Source organism: Anomaloglossus baeobatrachus, chromosome 9 (assembly GCF_048569485.1).
Source record: "Anomaloglossus baeobatrachus isolate aAnoBae1 chromosome 9, aAnoBae1.hap1, whole genome shotgun sequence".
NCBI classification, from domain to species: domain Eukaryota; kingdom Metazoa; phylum Chordata; class Amphibia; order Anura; family Aromobatidae; genus Anomaloglossus; species Anomaloglossus baeobatrachus.
The window spans coordinates 221705077-221718317 of record NC_134361.1 but is presented as its reverse complement, the minus strand read 5'-3'; the positions used below and the strand labels follow the sequence as shown (position 1 = coordinate 221718317).

The 13241-nt window shown below is 50.7% G+C and overlaps 1 protein-coding gene across 3 annotated transcripts in view; it reads left to right on the top strand.

Annotated features, from left to right (window-relative positions):
• Positions 1-13241, top strand: part of LOC142251627 (ficolin-1-like) — a 293970-nt gene that overhangs the window by 158776 nt on the left and 121953 nt on the right. The gene's annotated exons all lie outside the window — the stretch shown is intronic.

Here is a 13241-nt window from a genome sequence, read left to right as displayed (position 1 = left end):
TGGAGACTCCACCACATTATACAGTGGGTACGAAAAGTATTCAGACCCCTTTACATTTTTCACTCTTTGTTTCATTGCAGCCATTTGGTAAATTCAAAAAAGTTCATTTTTTTTCTCATTAATGTACACTCTGCACCCCATCCCCCATCTTGACAGAAAAAAACAGAAATGTAGAAATTTTTGCAATATCACATGGTCATAAGTATTCAGCCCCTTTGCTCAGTATTGAGTAGAGGCACCCTCCCTTTTGAGCTAGTACAGCCATGAGTCTTCTTGGGATACTCGATTTGGGGATCCTCGGCCATTCTTCCTTGCAGATCCTCTCCAGTTCCGACAGGTTGGGTGGCGAATGCTGGTGGATGCCATTTTCAGGTCTCTCCATAGATGCTCAATTGGGTTTAGGTCCGGGCTCTGGCTGGGCCAGTCAAGAATGGTCACACAGTTGTTCTGAAGCCGCTCCTTTGTTATTTTAGCTGTGTGCTTAGGGTCATTGTCTTGTTGGAAGGTGAACCTTCAGCCAAGTCGGAGGTTTTGAGCGCTCTGGAAGAGGTTTTCTTCCAGGATATCTCTGTACTTGGCCTCATTCATCTTTCCTTCAATTGCAACCAGTCGTCCTGTCCCTGCCCCATAGCATGATGCTGCCACCACCATGCTTCACTGTGTGATGAGCAGTGCCTGGTTTTCTCGTTTTCTCCATACATACCACTTAGAATTGTCACCAAAAAGTCCTATCTGCGTCTCATCAGACCAGAGAATCTTATTTCTCATAGTCTGGGAGTCCGTCATGTGTTTTTTTTTTTACAAAGTCTATGCAAGCTTTTATATGTCTTGCACTGAGAGGCTTCAGTCGGGCGACTCTGCCGTAAAGGCCCGACTGGTGGAGGCTGCAGTGATAGGTGACTTTGTGGAGCTTTCTCCCATCTCTCTACTGCATCTCTGGAGCTCAGCCGCAGTGATCTCGGGGTTCTTCTTTACCTCTCACCAAGGCTCTTCTCCCATGATTGCTCAGTTTGGCTGGACGGCCAGGTCTAGGAAGAGTTCTGGTACTTCTATTTAAGGATTATGGAGGCCACTGTGCTCTTAGGAGTCTTGAGTACTGCAGAAATTCTTTTGTAACCTTGGCCAGATCTGTGCTTTGCCACAATTCTGTCTCTGAGCTCCTTGGGCAGTTCCTTTGACCTCATGATCCTCATTTGGTGTGACATGCAGTGTGAGCTGTGAGGTCTTATATACACAGGTGTGCACCTTTCCAAATCACGTCCTATCAGTGTAATTACACACAGCTGGACTCCAATGAAGGAGCAGAACCATCTCAAGGAGGATCACAAGGAAATGGACAGCGTGTGACTTACACATGAGTGTCTGAGCAAAGGGGCTGAATACTTGTGACCATGTGATATTTCAGTTTTTCTTGTTTAAAACATTTGCAAAAATTTGTACATTTCTGCTACTTTTTCTGTCAAGATGGGGGATGGGGGTGCAGAGTGTACATTAATGAGAAGAAAAATAACTTTTTTGAATTTACTAAAGGGCTGCAATGAAACAGAGTGAAAAATGTAAAGGGGTCCATGCTACAGGAACTGTTCTGACCAGCCATTCTACATTCATATACATTAATATGGAGCCGGCTCCTTTGCAGCTATAACAGCTTCTGCTCTCCTGGGAAGGCTTTGTACATGATTTAGGAGGTGTCTATGGAAATTTTCATTCATTCATCCAGAAAAGAATTTGTGAAGTCCCGCTGGTTAATTAACAAGGGGCTTGAAGCTTGCCTCGTCTTGGGGTCCAGGTACCCCGTCTGTGCACGGCCTCCGGACCGAATTCCCGTTGTCGGTACTGGTGTGCTACAACCCTGCCCCGGCCCACTTCAGGTCTCGCGCGACCGGATCTCCGTCACCTTTAGCCCTACTGCCTTCTGCCACCTAGTTGGTTTTCCTGTGGTCCAAGGGCTCCAACCCTGACCACACTGCAGACTCCTCACTGTTTGACTCTGTCTGCTCTCCCCCAACTCCACTCTCCAACTCCAACTCGAACTTCAACTTCCACTTCAACTGACTTCCCACCCCTTGTTACCTCGTTCCCATCTGCCTGGTCCCGCCCACTGGTGTGTCCTGACTGCCATGGGGGGGCAACTAGGATTTGTGGCTGATGTTCCTATGTGTGGGAAGTGTGGTGTTAATTCCCAAGGAGGAGGCGATTCCTGTACCCTTGTGGGGGTACAGTCATCTGTGACTACCTGGTTTTGCCAGGGCATCACACTCCCCCTTGGTAAAACACAGCCCGTCCGCGGGCTGTCCGGCACCGGTGTTTATTTTTCAGCATCTGGAAAAAGGTAAAAACGAGAATAACATTTAAACAGTCAACATTAGAACATTTCTTCCCTTTATGGGAGGCACATAGCTTGAACGTTATGGAACAGGTTACCATCTACCCTTTTTTCCCGCCACCCAAAACACCTATACCCTCCCTTGGTGCCACCGCTAGTCAGGTGTCACACCATCCTGGGTTCTGGTGGGTGTCTCTGTCAGTGTCCGGGTCAAAGTTCCGCACCCTGTATCACCCCAAAGCGTCCCTTGGACCGGAACCCTTTGGCCTGGAGGGTAGTCACTGGTTTCCGTGGTGAATGGGCCTCGGCCGACTCCACCGCAGGCCCTTCCTCCAACCGACCTCTCCAGCGGGTGCCGCCTCCTGGCGGTGAGTAACAAGAAGGTAGATGGGGGAAGTTATTTACAAGACCTAAGAGAGTTTTTGGGGTGGTGTCGCCAGTCCTGACACCATGGTCCATTTTTAACAGTTAACTGGGGTAAACGTATTTCAAAACAACTGTAGGAAAAGGCAGCCGGGAACCGCTACCTCACTTCTTATTCTATAATGCAATCAGGTACGGGGGCGGAGGCCGGGACTATCTTCCCCACTACCAGGGTATACTGGTCACCGTCCCAGGCGTACCGGCCCCACTCCCCACACCAGTAACAACATATATTTATGACTTCTGTTCCCGCACCTCGGTTAGGGTGCTCTTTCTTCCGGTGGGCTCGGGCAGCTGCATCCACCCTTTTCTTCTCTCGAGTAGCAACCTCCCTGCGGGAGTGCCTTCGCTGCCGCTCCCAGCCTGGGGCATGGTTCCCGTGCCTCCCTTCCCGCTCAGGAGCCAGGCCCCATAGGGTGCTCTCGGTACCGGCTCCGACTGGCCTCTCGTACTACCGTGAGCCCCAGTGCTCAGTGGCCTGCTCCTCCTCTCTGCAGGTACATTCCCGCTGTTCCACAACCGGGACGGAGTGTTTGGGAGCGGCGGGCACTGCCGCCGGGGTAGACTCTGAGTCGGGTGCCACCTCCGGTGCCGCCGGGCGGACTGCCGGAGCCAACGTCATCAGTGTTGCGGCCTGTCTCGGGGTCGGATGGGATGTCGTCAGGGTTGCGGCCTGGCTCGGGGCCGAGACGAGTGCCGGACCGGTGGTGCTGGTAAGGCCCGAGGTCCCCATTGCTGGGTCCTCTTTGTTAGATGGGACGGGTTCCGCTGCCGCAGCTTGGGGTAGCAGGTTGATCGGGGCACTGGCCGCGGACACGGGTGGTGAGGGAGGCGACATGGCGGGCGGGGGCAGGCCGGACCCCTCAGCCGTGACGGCCAGTTCCTGGGGAACATAGGGGCGTGGGTCACTCCTCCGAGGCCATCTCCATCTCGCGCGCCCGGACAGCTGCAGCCAGGCCCTTCATTTCGGTGGTCCACCGAGTCAGAATGAAATGTGCCTGGGCCTGGATTCTTCGGCACATCTTCTCCGTCTGCTCTTCACTCCAGTCGGCGGTCCCGGGAACGGGCCTCTCCACATGCTGGTTGTCAAATCCCTGAGACATCCTGCCACTTGGTTGTCCAGGAACGGGATTTGTCAAAGTCCTGGTGTCCCTGCCCTTTATCTTCTTGGTTTACATGCCGCTCCCCCTTCCTTGGTTTTCAACAGCAGTCTCGCGGGACCCACTGTCCTTTGCGACTTCCTGCTTTGGGAGTCCCGGGTTCCGCCCGCGTTCTTAGGGGGCGGGGCTTCGGCTTCTCACCTTTTTCGGGGAAGAAGATGACACTGTTGTTGTTTTGGCGCCAAAGATGGCAAGATGGCGGCAATTCAAGATTTTGGAGCGTTTCACGGATTTCAAAGCAAAGTGCACGGCATCTACTGATGGGGTAAGAATCCTGTTTGTGACTCCAGTTTTGGTGTTGTCGCGGACGGGTGCCACCTCCGCTGCGGCAACCGGGGCTGCTCGAGTGACGCTCGGATCCGGGATCGTGTATGGGACTCGAGTGGTGACCGGATCCCGGGCTCGTGCAACCACCCGTCCTCGCAACAGTGAAAAAAGGGGAGTATTTACAGGGGAGATTGTCTGTGACGCCACCCGTGGGTTGCGGTAATGGGATGGTGGCACCGCCGCTGCCTCTCAGGGCCGGCGTCTGGGACCGATGGTGTGGGGGCAGCAAGGTGGTATCCCCTCTACGGGTAGGGGGAGGTGTAGTCCCGGGGCCCGGGTGTAGGTAGGGAGCAGTGCTGGGGCGCCGTCGGCAGGTTGGACCGGGTGACACCGATGTACTCACGATTAGGAATAATCCACACAGAGTCTGTACTGTAAACCAAGGCCGGATGCCGGTTGCCTCTGGAGGGGTGTGCTGGTCCCGCACATGGGTTGGCAAGGTAGGGACCCTTCCTCCTGCACTTGTGTCTTGCCGTGTGTTGATTAAACCTGCTTGGAACAGGAGAAATCCACTCCCCTGTAGCTTTGTACGCAGAGGAAGCCGTTGCCCACAAACTCTGACCCGTGGGATTTAATGGGTTCTTGGCGGACACCCTATCCCCCGCGTTGGGCTGCCGGTCTGCTCTATCTGGGCTTCTCTCCTCGGAAACAAGGCCTGGTGCCTTGTCCCGCTGGTCAATTAACAAGGGGCTTGAAGCTTGCCTCGTCCTAGGGTCCAGGTACCCCGCCTGTGCATGGCCTCCGGACCGGATTCCCGTTGTCGGTACCGGCAGGCTACAACCCTGCCCTGGTCCACTTCAGGTCTCCCACAACCGGATCTCCGTTGCCTGTGGCCCTACACTGCCGTCTGCCACCTAGTCGGTTCTCCCGTGGTCCAAGGGCTCCAACCCTGACCACACTGCAGACTCCTCACTGTTTGACTCTGTCTGCTCTCCTCCAACGCCACTCTCCAACTCGAACTTCAACTTCCACTTCAAATGACTGGTTCCCGCCCCTTGTCACCTTAAGAACCCTAGGTGGGCGTTCCCGTCCGCCTGATCCCGCCAACTGTTGTGTCCTGGCTGCCATGGGGGGTGACTAGGATTTGTGGCTGATGTTCCTATGTGTGGGATGTGTGGTGTTAATTCCCAAGGAGGAGGCGATTCCTGTACTCTTGGTGGGGGGTACAGTCATCTGTGACTACCTGGTTTTGCCAGGGCATCACATAAATACCCCCTTTATCTCAGTTGTGTGGCGACAGACTGCTGTGTGAGCCCGGGTCCGGCTGCCACTCGAGCCACAGTGACCACCCGGATCCGAGCGTCTGGAGCAGCCCCCCTGCCGTGGTCTGTCCCCCGCCCGCAACACTTACACCCCAAACTTCCCCCAACCATTCCTTTATAGATCTTGTGTTCTGGGCACAGTCATGGGAATCAGAAAAGGGTCTTCCCCAAACTGTTCTCATGAAGCTGGATTCTTCATTGTCCAAAATGTCTTCTGCTGAAGTATTAAGATGTTCCTTTATCGGAGTTATGCCCCTTTCTCAACCTCAGAGCCAGGATCCCCCTTTCTTCCAATATGGCTGTCACCCGTTTTTGTGATCCACTTTGGGCCTTAGAAGTGGCTCAGCGTTCCTCAGTTGCATCATCTCTCATGGCCTTCTAAGGCCCATTTAGATATATCCCTGTGTCTGATTATTGAGGCTGTAATGTTTTTCTTCAGTTGCTATCATCTCCTCAAACTCCTCTGATTTCTTAAATATGCACTTACTGTAACACAGTACCCCCTTGTTTGTCATAAGCATTATGAGCTGCTATTAGAGTCTGTTCACATCACGTTTTAATCTGTTATTGGTCCTTGCATATAAATTTACTGCTTCTCTGACCTGCTGGTTAACCCAGCCCATCATTGGCTGTAAGAATTACGAACTGTTACTGGAACTTATTCACATTACATTGAAAGCTGCTATGAGTTCTACAACTTGCATATACTGCTCCTGTGGCCTGTGGAATAAACCATTGTTTGCTGTAAGCATTACAACCGGGAGTCTGTTCATATAACTCTCGGCATTGTGCTTGGTGATGTACGGCTCAGCATTGTTCTCGGTGATGAATGGCTCAGCATTGTGCTTAGTGATGTACGGCTCGGCATTGTGCTTGGTGATGTATGGCTCGGCATTGTACTTGGTGATGTACGGCTCAGCATTGTGCTTGGTGATGTACAGCTCGGCATTGTGCTTGGTGATGTATAGCTCAGCATTGTGCTTGGTGATGTACGGCTCGGCATTGTGCTTGGTGATGTATTGCTCGGCATTGTGCTTGGTGATGTACGGCTCGGCATTGTGCTTGGTGATGTATGGCTCAGCATTGTGCTTGGTGATGTATGGCTCGGCATTGTGCTTGGTGATGTACGGCTCAGCATTGTGCTTGGTGATGTATGGCTCGGCATTGTGCTTGGTGATGTACGGCTCGGCATTGTGTTTGGTGATGTAAGGGTCAGCATTGTGCTTGGTGATGTATAGCTCAGCATTGTGCTTGGTGATGTACGGCTCGGCATTGTGGTTGGTGATGTACGGCTCGGCATTGTGTTTGGTGATGTAAGGGTCAGCATTGTGCTTGGTGATGTATGGCTCGGCATTGTGCTTGGTGATGTACGGCTCGGCATTGTGTTTGGTGATGTAAGGGTCAGCATTGTGCTTGGTGATGTATAGCTCAGCATTGTGCTTGGTGATGTATGGCTCGGCATTGTGCTTGGTGATGTATGGCTCTGCATTGTGCTTGGTGATGTACGGCTCAGCATTGTGCTTGGTGATGTATGGCTCGGCATTGTACTTGGTGATGTACGGCTCAGCATTGTGCTTGGTGATGTACAGCTCGGCATTGTGCTTGGTGATGTATGGCTCAGCATTGTGCTTGGTGATGTATGGCTCGGCATTGTGCTTGGTGATGTACGGCTCAGCATTGTGCTTGGTGATGTACAGCTCGGCATTGTGCTTGGTGATGTGCGGCTCGGCATTGTGCTTGGTGATGTACGGCTCAGCATTGTGCTTGGTGATGTACGGCTCGGCATTGTGCTTGGTGATGTACGGCTCGGCATTGTGCTTGGTGATGTACGGCTCAGCATTGTGCTTGGTGATGTACGGCTCGGCATTGTGCTTGGTGATGTAAGGCTCGGCATTGTGCTTGGTGATGTATGGCTCGGCATTGTGCTTGGTGATGTACGGCTCGGCATTGTGCTTGGTGATGTACGGCTCGGCATTGTGCTTGGTGATGTACGGCTCGGCATTGTGCTTGGTGATGTACGGCTCGGCATTGTGCTTGGTGATGTATGGCTCAGCATTGTGCTTGGTGATGTACGGCTCGGCATTGTGCTTGGTGATGTACGGCTCGGCATTGTGCTTGGTGATGTATGGCTCGGCATTGTGCTTGGTGATGTATGGCTCGGCATTGTGCTTGGTGATGTGCGGCTCGGCATTGTGCTTGGTGATGTACGGCTCGGCATTGTGCTTGGTGATGTGCGGCTCGGCATTGTGCTTGGTGATGTACGGCTTGGCATTGTGCTTGGTGATGTACGGCTCGGCATTGTGCTTGGTGATGTATGGCTCGGCATTGTGCTTGGTGATGTACGGCTGCAGCTGCTCGGCATGAAGCTCCCGGCAGGTGCAGTTTTTGTGCTGATGTTACCAGAGGAGGTCTGGACTTTGCAGTTATGGGGTCAGCGGTGGGGACTTTTCTGCCCTCTGATCCTCAGCACTTGGCCCCCCTGCTCTGTAACTTTACGGCGTCTCTAATTTGGGTCTAGGTTGCTGCGGTTCCTTAAATTTCTCAATAATGTCATTCACTAGACTTGTGATGGTGGAATATTTAGAAGGAAAGAAATGTCATAAATGGACTTGTTACACTGGTGGCGCTGCTATCAGTGAGCTCTTTGAAATGAGCCCTCATAGCCTCATTGCCCTCATAGTTTAGCTGGAACATAGTGGTCATATGTTCCAGCTAAACTGCTTCTGTTAGTGATAGTAAAATAATATTTATTAATTTATATAGCGCTATAAATTCCACAGCGCTTTACATACATTGGCAACACTGTCCCCATTGGGGCTCACAATCTAGAGTCCCTATCTGTATGTCTTTGGAGTGTGGGAGGAAACCGGAGAACCCGGAGGAAACCCACGCAAACACGGGGAGAACATACAAACTCCTTGCAGACGGTCTCCTTGGTGGGATTTGAACCCAGGACCCCAGAGCTGCAAGACTGCAGTGCTAACCACTGAGCCACCATGCCGCCCATAAAGCCACCGTCACAATGTGCACTTATGTACCAGCCCCTCTGACCTTGTCAGGAATAGCATCTATCCCATTTCATACTACAGTAAATGCCAACTTTTACTAAATTTACCGGTACTAATTGCATATTTGCGCTCGCTCTTGGCGGTCTTCCCTGCCGTCCTGCACTTTGCACTGTGTGATCCTCAGGATTCCTGTAAACCACATGATTTCTCTTTCATTCTCTAAATATAGGACAGGTGACCCCATGCTCCCCCCATCTAGAGCACTGACAAAAATTAAGAGACCGCTGCAAAATTTTTAGTTTTTCTGATTTTTCTCTTTATATTTTTGAGTAAAACATAAATTATTCTTTTATTCTATAAACTACTGACGACGTCTCCGAATTTCCAAGCAATACATTTTGTATTTATTTTCTGAAAATGATTCATAGGTCCTTTAAAAAGTTTAATCTGCCCAATTTCTAGAGTAAGGTAATCTCTGATGAGTCTAATTTTCAGCTTTGCCCAACACCTGGTCGTCTAATGGTCAGACGGAGACCTGAAGAGGCGTACAAGCCACAGTGTAATTTGGTGGCGGATCGGTGATGATGATTGGCGGATGCTTCAGCAAGGCGGGAATTGGGCAAATTAAACTTTGCAATGGACGTATGAATCAAGCCGTATACAAGGTTATCCTGGAAAAACAGTTGCTTCCTTCTGCTCAGGCAATGTTCCCCAAATCTGAGGACTGGTTTTTCCAGCAGAACAATTCACCATGCCACACAGCTAGGTCAATCATTGTGTGGATGAAGGACCACCACATCAAAACCCTGCCATGGCCACCCCAATCTCCAGACCTGAACCCCATTGAAAACCTCTGGAATGTAATCAAAAGAAAGATGGATGACCTGAACCCCATTGAAAACCTCTGAAATGTAATCAAGAGAAAGATAGATCGTCACAAGCCATCAAACAAAGAACTGATTACATTTTTGCACCAGGAGGGGCATAATGTCACCCAAAAGCAGTGTGACAGACTGGTGGAAAGCAGCCAAGACGCAGGAAAGCTGGGAATAACAATCATGGTTATTCCACAAAATATTGATTTCTGAATCTTCCTGAGGGAAAACATTATTAGTATTGTTGTTTCTAAATTATTATGAACTTGTTTTCTTCGCATTATTTGTGCATTGTTCTGTTATTTTCCCAATTTCTCATTTTCAGAAAATAAATACAAAATGTATTGCTTGGAAATTCGGAGACGTCGTCAGTAGATTAATAGAATAAAAGAACAATACACGTTTTACTCAAAAATATAAAGAGAAAAATCAGAAAAACTGACAATTTTGCCGTGGTCTCTTAATTTTTGCCAGAGCTGTATAATTACCCATTGTGGTGATTGCCGATAAGGTCAAGCTCATCATCTATTGGGATCAGAGATATTGGAGAACATTTCTGATAGTTGAGGACCCCCCAATAACAGGAATACAGCTATAGAGTGAGCACATCTGGGTCCTTGTGACTATATAGTATCATATATAATACAGGAAGACACCAGTATTAAGGGGGCCATCTTATTGATTTTACATTAGGGTTCAGGATTTTCAAGTTACGTCTCTGCCGAAGTGCTCCGTGGAGGGCTTTCCATTTGGATTGGCAGTGACCTTACCATCTCCATAATTAATCATACCCTTATTCCACATCAGACATCTTTAAAGAGGTGGTCCACTACTTTTACATTGATCGGCTATCCTTAGGATAGGTCATCAAAGTCAGATTGACCGGGGTTCGACACCCCACACCAATAGGAGGTGGCTGTGGAGTACCCGGCCACAGCCACTATCAGAGGACGGAGCAGCTCCGGAACTGAGCATTTCCTGTTGCCGCCACTGGCACTGATAAAATCTGATCGGCGGGGTTGTGGGGTGTTGGACCCCAGCCGGTCTGATCCTAAGGAAAGGCCATGATTGTAAAAATAGTGGAAAACCCCTTTAATAAAGGACCTCATCTGGGGGCCCAAAAACTCGGACTCCTGGTGGGCTGGAAACCTTGAGGTATGAAACACCAAAATTCTCACTTTGGACATATTTTTGGTGTCTTCGGGATGGTATGGATGGCTATGTGTTAAGCCTGCTTTACACGCTACAAGATATCTTACGATGTGTCGGCGGGGTCACGTCGTAAGTGACTCACATCCGGCATCGTAAGGTATGTTGTATCGTGTGACAGCGACGTGCAATTGCGATTGAACGAAAAACCGTTCATCGCATGTGTGGCGCCCTGGACAAGCCAGGTCGCCACAGAACTACACCAACACACCCCACACCCCGGTTAGGCACACCGAAGCCAAACACAAAATCCTTGTTGCCTTCCTCCAGGGGCTGATGTCCACACCAGGGGGTGGGCCAGGCGGTTGGCCCCGCCCACCGAGGAGTTCACAGTCCTGGAGGCGGGAAAAGCAGATCAGTTTTGAAGCTCGAGAAGTGAGGAAGTAAAGTGGTAGTGGAGGAGACTGACCGTGTCCGGGTGTGTGGTCCGGACGGAACAGCAAGGTTGGCAGACGGTGGTGACCGTCTGCAGGAGAGGCTAATTGGAGCAACCCGTATGGACCGTGGACGGGCGGTGGCCCGGCGGTACCGGATTGGAGAGTAAAGAGAAGCCAGCACCATCCGGCAGGGCTTATGGACCCCGACAAGGCTAGGAGTCGCTGTTGAATTTGTCAAATCCGTTAGCGAAGGGAACCTCCGGGGTTTCCCAGCAGTCAAGACCCGATTGAAGGCAACCGCTCAAACCGTAGAGGGAAACACAGTCACCGTCAAGGCTACAGTTCCCAGGGCCAGAGCCTGCGGGCAAAAGGGGCTCCTTCAGCACCCATCCAAGCTGGGGAGCGGGTTACCGCTGGGAAGCCATTGGAACCGTAACACAACACAGGTGCAGGGAAAGGCAGTCACCATCAACCTGCTGGGAGGAGAAACACCGCAGCCGTCTGTGGGACCCGTCCATCCAGCCGTTTGTTTTACCGGAGACTTTGCATTCGTCATTGGCTGAGTGAGTACCACCGTGCCATGCGGCACAGCGCTGCCCCCGCGACCCTGCACCTCACCAGGCGCCGTAACCCGCCTGCCATACATCCCTACCTCCCTCCCTGGGCCCCGGGACAACCAACCTCCCTACCCACGGAGGGGAGAACCAACATCCAAGCTGCTCCCCGTCATCGCTCCCGGGATCCCCGTCCAGAGCAGCGGTGGTGTCACCAATCTCACCACAACCGTGGGTGGCGTCACGGACAATATCCCTAAACCCAAACCACCCCCCCCTTTCACTCACGGGCGAGGAACGCCGCTCGAGTCCCCGGGATCCGGCCCACCGCTCGAGCCACCACCGAGCAGCAGCAGCAGAGCAGCCGGACCCGAGCAGTGGGTGAGCGCAGCGTCCCCTCCTCCGCCCGCGACACATGCACGTCATTCATTCCTGACGAATTGAACGTCAGATTGTTCATCGTACCCGGGGTAGCGCACATCGCAGTGTGTGACACCCCGGGAATGATGAACATATCTCACCTGCCTCCTGCGGCTCCCGGCCCACAATGCGGAAGGAAGGAGGTGGGTGGGATGTTTACGTCCCGCTCAGCTCCGCCCCTCCGCTTCTATTGGCCGGCTGCCGCGTGACGTCGATGTGACGCCAAACGTCCCTCCCACTCCGGGAAGTGGACGTTTGCCGCCCACATCGAGGTCGTATGGTAGGTAAGTATGTGTGGCGGGGGTTAATCGTATGTGTGGCACGTTCAACAAATTGAACGTGCTGCACATACGATGGGGGCGTTGCAAATCGCATACGATATCGTATGCGAAATTGCAACGTGTAAAGCAGGCTTAAGGCCTCCTTCACTCGTCTGTTGAAAAAACACAAGTGTTGTACGGTCCGTTTTTTCCATCCGTGTGACAACCATTTGACGGATACCAGAAAAAAGCATAATATAGAAATGAATGTTTTTTTCATGTGTAAAAGATGTGCACAGCTAGAAAAATTCTAGATAAATGCTAAGTAAATAGATAGATTGCTACATAGTCTGTACACCTGTTTAGCCGAATAAATAAATAACGAAAGAAAAAAATGACATGGAGTCCCCCTATTTTTGATAACCAGCAGAGGTAAAGCAGCAGCTGTGGGCTGCAACCCTCAGCTATCTGCTTTACCTTAGCTGGTTATCAAAAATAATTTAGTTATTAAAAAATTATTAAAAAATAATTAAAAAAACACAGTGTGGGGTCCCCCCAATTGTTTCATAACTAGCCAAGGTAAGGCAGATAACAGTAAAGCAGCAGCTTCAGGCTGTAACCCTCAGCTGTCTGCTGTATCTTTGCTAGTTCTGAAAAAATAGAGAAGATACCATACTGGATTTTTTTTTTTAAATCATTTAAATAACTCATTTTAAAAAAATACTTGGGGTCCCCCCCATTTTTTCATAACCAGCCTAGGTACAGCAGACTGCTGGGGGCTGGTATTATCAGGCTGGAAAGGTCCATAATTATTTGGTACATCCCAACCTAAAAATAACAGCCCACAGCTGCCCATTTAGTGGTGCATCCATTAGATGCTCCAATTCTGGCACTTCACCTGGCTCTTCCTGATTTTCCTAGTGTGGTTGCAATTGTGGTAAAATATGGGGTTGATGCCAGCTGTGAATTGACAGCTGACATCAAGCCCTGGTGTTAGTAATGGGTGGGCAATGTAAATAAAAAAAAAAACCACACAAAAT